This window comes from Nuphar pumila, chromosome 5 (assembly GCF_984573655.1).
Source record: "Nuphar pumila chromosome 5, dmNupPumi1.hap1.1, whole genome shotgun sequence".
NCBI lineage: Eukaryota > Viridiplantae > Streptophyta > Magnoliopsida > Nymphaeales > Nymphaeaceae > Nuphar > Nuphar pumila.
Genome location: NC_143253.1, coordinates 10869184 through 10877498, shown reverse-complemented (window position 1 = coordinate 10877498; position 8315 = coordinate 10869184). Strand labels below are relative to the sequence as shown.

Here is an 8315-nt window from a genome sequence, read left to right as displayed (position 1 = left end):
GTATTCATTAATAATTAATGATAACATTATGATAACTTGCATATATATTGCAATGATTATTAATAGAATTAATACATACCGTTGTCGTTCTCTCATAGCAGAACCCAGTTCTGTTCCTGCAGCATCAAATATCAAATTCGTATATGGATTATCGTGCACCACATTCACCCATGCATCAAAATCGTTTCTAAATTCTTCTCCATGAAACGTCCAGTTCTGATAATCACTCACAAAACCCTTCCTGTATAGGTGATGTCTAACGCCATGAGGTTCTACAAATCGATTATTCTTACAAATCTTGCAGGGACACCTAATCCGACATGTGGGATCTACCGTACTGACACTTGTCGTTGCAAATTCAATAAAACTATCGACACCATCCATATATTCATGCGATAACTCATTGTCCATTATCCTACGGTACATCCATTCACGGTTTGCAGTCATTCTGTCGTGTGATGTTACGAATAGTATCCTAACCAGTTAAAAGAGAACCATCAGAATGCTATGATGAAGAAAATATCAAATTTATCATGCAATATATGATGTCATACAATCACAAGAATTATGATGCATGCATTGATAACTTAATATTTTCATGTGCAAACTATTCATGACACGATACATTCATTTGAAGCATGCTTTGAGTATACAATTTCACATGGAAGACATAATCAAATTGAAAGCAACTACATGTAAGCATGGATACAATCACATCAAACATTGCAATACATCGAAATAATTCATATCAAACAAATGTCAAACATGTACCTGCAACAAACACACTTCAATATCCCACTAACTACTACCATGCATAGCATGGACTCCGTACTCCAAAAATAAGAATACTTCTATTCTCATACATTAAAATCATGCTCAGCATGATCTCCGAACTCCAACAAAGCAGTCCTAGATATCAACAACTAAGTGAGTGTGTGAACAATAAAGTGTTACATTCAATAAATTAAATAACATGTGATGCGCTTGCATCACTTACTCACCACGGGTATTTACCCGATTTGCATTTTTTTGTCACTTACTTACCACGGGTGGCGGGGCACAAGCGAGTTCCGTTGAGAAATCTGCAAAAAACACTATGTTAAAATGAATATTGAAGCTAATTAGGGAAACACAAACACTTATGCAATGCAAAAAACAACTAAACTGTTGATGATATATCTAATGATGAAATGCGATGAAGTCAGGTTGTTAGATGACAATACACAGTCTTCCAGTGTTGCCTGGAGCCTGCTATACTTTTTCATTGTTAGCTTTTTCTTTTTAATAGTCATTTTATTGTTAATTGTATTCATTAGGGCCAAAGATGTCGAGGTTGCACTATCTGCAATGGTGGGCACTCAGGTACAAATCCTGCAAAGGCTATCACCAGCTTGACTACCCAAAAAACAAGATAGAGAAAAGAAAAGAAACAATAATATCTAACCACGGTTTCTGGAATTTTTAAAATATGCCAAGGTTTGCTTTTTATTGAAGAAAAAATAAACTATCCACTTTTGTGGAATAGCTTCACTGGTAGATCTTTTCATGTTGTCTTTTGTGGAAATATTGCTCAGAGTGCTATCCTCTCCTCTTCCACAAGTTACATTCATTGAACATGGAATGCATACCAAACCGAGAGTGTTAAACCTTCTAGCTCCTTATTTTGGAAATCCCAGTTTTGCATGCTAGTTCTACTAATTCCTGTAAACTCCTTGTCTCCATTCTATTTTATTTTCTTGTTCTGATTCACTGCTCAAGTGCAATCTTCTCAATGATTCACACAACAAATTTATCAATTCATGTCATTTTGCATTGTTATTCACTATATATATATATATATATATATATATATATATATATATATATATATATATATATATATATATATATATATATATATATATATATCAGCTACCCCTTTCTCTCTCTCTCGGGAGCCCTTTGCTCACAAGACTCTCTCTCTCTCTCTCTGCTGCCAGAGCTATCCCACCTTGTCGGAGCAGCCCTACCTCGCACCCTGCCACCCCCACCTTGCCCCCCTATCGTCCCACCTTGTTGGAGCCCCACCTCGTCCCTTGCCGTCCCACATTGCTGAACCCCCTGCATCACCTCATCTCTGCAGGAGCAACTTGCATGCAAGTTCTCCTACCCCAGGGGCCCATCTCACCTCAAATGGGCTCAAGCGAGGACTCACCTCAGGCTATGAGCATGAGGCAAGCCCGGCTCAGGCGAAGCCTCACCTCAGGCCATGAGCTTGAGGCAAGGCAAGCTCAGGCGAGGTTCGCCGCCGATAGCCCGGGCTCAACCTCATCGGCCATCGCCGGGGCGTACAGCGTGAAGAAGAAGAAGAAGAAGAAGAAGAAGAAGAAGAAGAAGAAGAAGAAGAAGAAGTGATTACTTGCGCGTCGTCGGGCGGTGGTGGGAGGTTGACGGGGAGCGGCAGCTGGCGAGCGTCGGCTGGCAAGCGGTGGACGGGGAGCGGCGGCTGGCGAGCGGTGGCGACCGGACGGTGGCGAGAGCCGACGGGCGGCGGGAGGGAGAGGGCGGCGGGCGGGAGCAATACAGCGAAACAGAGAAAAGAGAAAGAGGGATGGGATTAGGGATTTACGTGACATTTAGCGACGGAATGTTTCCGTCGCTAAGCCGTCGCTAAATCAAAATATAAAAAAGCGACGAAATATATTCCGTCGCTACGCCGTCGCTAATTAGCGACGACAGAGTTCCCTCTCTAAATCCATCGCTAAAATGGTGTTCTTGTAATAAAAAGTAGCGACAAAAAATGCAGTCGCTAATCCGTCGCTAAGTTGCGACAGATTAGCGATAAAAGTTGTTTCCTCGCTAATCCGTCGCGAATTAGCTACAGATTCTATCTCTAGCTAATCTGTCGCTAATTAGCGACGGAAAAATCCGTCGCTAATTTCCGTCGCTAATTAACAATTTTCTTGTAGTGCCCGTTTATAATGATCAGAAAACAATTGCCTAGAAGAATCATGAGAGTTCTAAAAATTGTATTGTTTGTCTCGTTCGGGCTAGGGCTTTTAAAATATAGGAGTATTTTTATTTAATATATAGTATGTTGAAAATGGTATTTTGAAATTGTCTATCGTCTAAATATTGAGGCTCACTTTGGATGTTTTGAAAATGTAAATATTACTTCTCTATATTTATTTTAGCCTCTTAAAAAAAAAACTATCTCATCATAAGGTGAGATTTCAAAGCAGGTTATATGTTCCCCTCCCCCGAACAGGGCAGTTAGCTACATCTCATGTTCGGGGTCCCAAAGAGCACCACGTATGTAAGCATGTGCATCTCGTATCCCCATGTTTGTCAGCATTAATTAGCATTGGAGTTTGATGCGATTGCAAAGACTTAAGTACCCTCTCCTCCATTGGTGCAAAAAAAAATGACGATTCTTGAAAAGGAGTGGTTGTAAAGACTTAAGTGCCCCGAAGATGATTATTTAAGATCCAGTCTCTGCACTGCAAGATTATCTGAGAAAGAAATCTCCCATGGAGGAGGCCATGAACATCAACCCTCTCTCTCTCTCTCCCTTCTCTTTCTGCTTTTATGCACATCCAACATAAGATCTTACATTGCTCCATCAAGCACCGGCTAACCTGCACATTCACTGTTGTGGAGCCTGATTCAGAGTTTTTACCCTTACAGGAGGAGGGTTTGGGGGCTCCTTCCAGCGTGGGTAACATCATTCAACTAAATGAGTTGTAGATCCTGATTCAGAGTTTTTACCCTTACAGGAGGAGGGTTTGGGGGCTCCTCCCAGCGTGGGTAGCATCGTTCAACTTGATTCGTTATGGAGCCTGATTTAGAGTTTTTGCCCTTACAGGAGGGGGGTCCGGGGGCTCCCCCCGACACGGGTCCCGGGTGTCGTGGTCAAAAAATGCACAGGGTATCGTGGTGAGAAAGACATATTTTTGTGCCCCGAAGATGATTATTTAAGACCCAGTCTCTGCATTGCAGGATTATCTGAGAAAGAAATCTCCTCTGGAGGAGGCCATGAACATCAACCCTCTCACTCTCTCTCTCCCTTCTCTTTCTGCTTCTATGCACATCCAACAGAAGATCTTACATTGCTCCATCAAGCACCGACTGACCTGCACATTGACTGTTGTGGAGCCTGATTGGAAGAAATCAATGGAAAATCCAACAAGGAGCATGCCAGAATCAAGATGTGGATGTCAAGCGAGAATGGTGTTGTGCAACTCAAATAACAAAAAAAAATAAGAGTCTAGTTTTTAGTTAAAATGAGGAATGAAATGACAATAGTAATCGTTGAAAATTTACAGAAATAAACTAGACTCAATAACGAAGGCACCACTTTTTATGGATTTGAAATATGACCTCCGGTTAGGGAGATATGACCCTGACAAGTTTGTTCTAATTCGAGTAGCGATTTACAGCGATTTGCTTACTGAATAACACTACAAATCGCTATAAGTGATTTGCGGAAGACACTACAAATCGCTATAGCGATTTGCGATTTGTAGTGTCTTTCGCAAATCACTATAGTGTTTCATTGGAGACCCGAAAATACTATAAATTGCTGTAGGAAAGCCCGATAATATTACAAATCGTTGTTGAAAGGCCCAAAAAAATTTTGGTTCAGAGGGGGGTGCCCCCCGAGCCTCCTGTCAGGGGCGGCCCCCCCTGGACCCCCGCCCGCTAACCGCGCAGCGGGATCCGCGCCGGGGGGGAGCCCCCAGACCCCCTCCTGTAAGGGCAAAAACTCTAAATCAGGCACAGAAGTAGAGAGAGAATGGAGAGAGAGTGAGAGGGTCGATGTTCATGGCTTTCTCCAGGAGGAACTCTTTACCTCCCTTGATTTCTTCTCTAGAGAGAGAGAAGGTTTTACAGTGTTTTACGGAGAAGGAAGAAGAAGAAGATGGCGATGGAGCAATGTAAGATCGTCTGTTGGATGTGCACAGAAGTAGAGAGAGAAGGGAGAGAGAGTGAGAGGGTTGATGTTCATGGTCTTTTACAGGGAGAACTCTTTGCCCCCCTTGATTTCTTCTCTACAGAGAGAGAGGGTTTACAGTGTTTTACGGAGAAGGAAGAAGAAGAAGATGACGATGGAGCAATGTAGGATCGTCTGTTGGATGTGCACAGAAGTAGAGAGAGAAGGGAGAGAGAGTGAGAGGGTTGATGTTCATGACCTTCTCCAGGGAGAACTCTTTGCCTCCCTTGATTTCTTCTCTAGAGAGAGAGAGGGTTTTACAATGTTTTACGGAGAAAGAAAAAGAAGACTTTGAAGAGTCAACATCATCCTCGACTTTTTGGATGGAGGACATGTTTGTCCTTTTTTTGAACGGAGAAAGAAGAATAAGACTTTGAAGAGTCAACATCATCCTCGACTTTCTGGATGGAGGACATGTTTGTCCTTTTTTTGAACTGTTTGTTTTTTCTTTTTTGAATGAAAGGCATTTTTGTCATTTTCTCAAACCATCACTTTATGAGAAAAATAGCAAGAAAGGGTACTTAAGTCTTTGCAACAACACCAGAGTCCGATGCAAAGTTATGTCAACATACACGGGAATACGAGCCCCATGTGCTTGTATACGTGGTGCTCATTCAAAGCCCCGAACACAGACGTGGGATTCAGTGAATCATCGGGGGCGAACATACACCACCCTCTCGTGAGATTTCCTCCAAAATCAAGCAGTCACTTTCCAGCAATTTCGGTCGATTGCCTACCCTAGTAGGCTTTCTTTGCAGAACTAGCCTACCCTGTGATGTATGTCGCAACTTTTTAATCAATAAAAAACTTATTTTTGGTATTTATATATATATATATATATATATATATATATATATATATATATATATATATATATAAAATGTTAGTGTTTGTACATGTCATAAAATGTCCAACTCGTGTCAGCCATGACACGCCCACCAAATGGTGTGTCACTGACAGCCTGTGAGCCTCATCCTTCACTTACATGTTAACTGGTGTACGTATTTCTGAAGACTTGCAACTTGAGGAATGTTAGCGACATAACCTCGAGTGGATGTGGAACACACGCAGCGTGTGTGGGACCAGTAACCATCAAATACATTATCTGGGCCCCACACTAAGTATATCCAACTAGGGGTGTCAATGGGTCGGGTTTACCCAGACCCGACCCATACAAACCTTATAGGGTCTCGGGGGTATGATGATAAATAAGAAGATCCGATCAAGGCCAAGGTCTCCTATTAGTACATGGAGCCAGTATAGTTTGTGAAATTTTATACCAGACCGGAGTTCTGATTAAGACCCACAAATTTTCAATGTAAAAATGATGAAAAATATTATTTTACCAGGTATGTCCTGAGTCTGGTTCATGTAGTTCTGATCAGGTCCGGGTATGGTTCTCTTATGGTGAATCCAATTAAACCTGAGTCCGGACCCAATACCCTACGCAAAAATCGTAGCCAGGTATGATTCCACCTGGGTCCGAACCAAACCCGATCCGTTGACACCCCTACTTCCAACTGTGCTATATGCCTACTTGCAACTTCCTTACTATGATCTTGCACTCTGGTCAGTGTGGCTTTCGGACTAAGTTAAGCTGCTCAATAAACTGATTAAATTTCACGGTACCGCACAAGGTGGACCGAATCAACATATATAAAATGGACGGATTGGATTTAGTGTATGAACCATGAACAAGATCATTGTCACTAATTTGCAGAGATTATATGATCTCGGAGTTCGAAGATTTGTCACCGCCGGATTAGCGCCACTGGGTTGCTTACCTGCAGAGATGGTTATGTACTCGGATGCTTTCAGCCTCACCTGCATTGAAGGCCTGAATTTGGTAGCAATCCAATACAACACCAAGTTGCAGGCCATGTTGGGAAGCCTGGATCCAGAAAGGCTTCATGGTGCCAAAATTGCTTATGGAGACACTTACAGCACCTTCCTTGAGTTGGTGAAATATCCTCAAAATTTTGGTAAGTTCATTCTTATATATGTGCCATTTCTCTGTTTATCATATAAAATCCCAACCATGGACTATATTGTGATTGAAAAATATGTATGCAATGTACCGAGGTGGTATCCCATGTAGTAAGCGGGGTCCTGTGCCAAGCTGAAGGCCCAGGATCGAATCCCTCTGCCACATGGGTTAGCTGTTGTTCTGGTATAGGCGTCTGCCTATTTCCAGGTTGCCTTTCAAAAAATAAAAAGAGCATTGTTCTTGACAATGTATATTTGCTAACCAATTGCAAGCTACCCAGGCACTAAATGAATTGAGTTCAATCTATCATTCTATGTCACAAAGACACGTGGACACGAGGATGAGTGATGCATGTTCAACTTGTAAGTTCGATTTTTTTTTTTTTGTTGAAAAATAAGACACGAGAACATAGAACTTTTCATTTTTAATCAATAAAAGCCTTTTTTTGGTGTGTTAACGTCAAAAATGTATTTTTTATTGAAATAACTTTCAGAACTTTAAAAATATTCAAGTAATATTAAAATATTATCTGTATGTGTCCGTGTCACCTGGGACACCACCGAAATACCATCTCCTTGTGACATAATAACTTGGATGAATTGGTTCCAATATTGATAAGGGTGTTTGCTTTGCATTGAATTAAACCACATGCTCCACAGCTTGTGCAGGCCCCGTCAATCCTTTTGAGTTTCATTCTTGGAACAATCGGACATTAGCAAATTTCCTTGCCTTATTTTTCCTAAAAACTTAATTTTTTTGGTTTTTTTAATCTAAAGTCAGCATTTTTTTCCTTTAATCCTATATGATATTTTGGCTTTCAGGTTTCCAAGAGACAACAAAAGGCTGCTGTGGAACAGGCTTGCTTGAGACTGGTCCTCTATGCAACCCAATCTCTCTTATTTGTTCTGATGCATCACCATATGTCTTTTGGGATTCCATTCATCCCTCCCAGGAGGCTTATCGTTTCCTAGCTGATGCTTTATTCCAATCCATTATTCAGGTTCTTCAATAAAGTATTTTACTTTCTTTTCTTTTTTTCATTATGAAAAACACTATATATACCTTGTGGCCATGTTGTTCACCACTTTCTTGATATTGGTGTGTAAAATCAATGGCAGTTGCTAAATCAAATATATTCGAATTCCCAAAACTGTGTTTGATAGAGCTCACTCACACATTTCATTACTGTGCAACAAAATGTAACTATGTTGAGGTGTCTGAGGCACTGTTGCACAAATTTGATTTGCATTTCAGTTGGAGTGTCATTGTGTGTTTGCATTTTTTTAGGAATATTAATTTATATGTGTTGGTGGAGTGTGTGGAGGTTGATTTTGGAAGGTTGTTACTTAATTTTAC

At 41.0% G+C, this 8315-nt stretch overlaps 1 long non-coding RNA gene across 1 annotated transcript; it reads left to right on the top strand.

Annotated features, from left to right (window-relative positions):
* The first annotated feature begins 6818 nt into the window (after positions 1–6818).
* LOC149836763 (uncharacterized) lies at positions 6819–8109 on the top strand. The gene is made up of 2 exons (XR_016432055.1): positions 6819–6954; positions 7781–8109. It is a non-coding gene; the product is annotated as an uncharacterized LOC149836763 (long non-coding RNA).
* Positions 8110–8315: the final 206 nt, after the last annotated feature.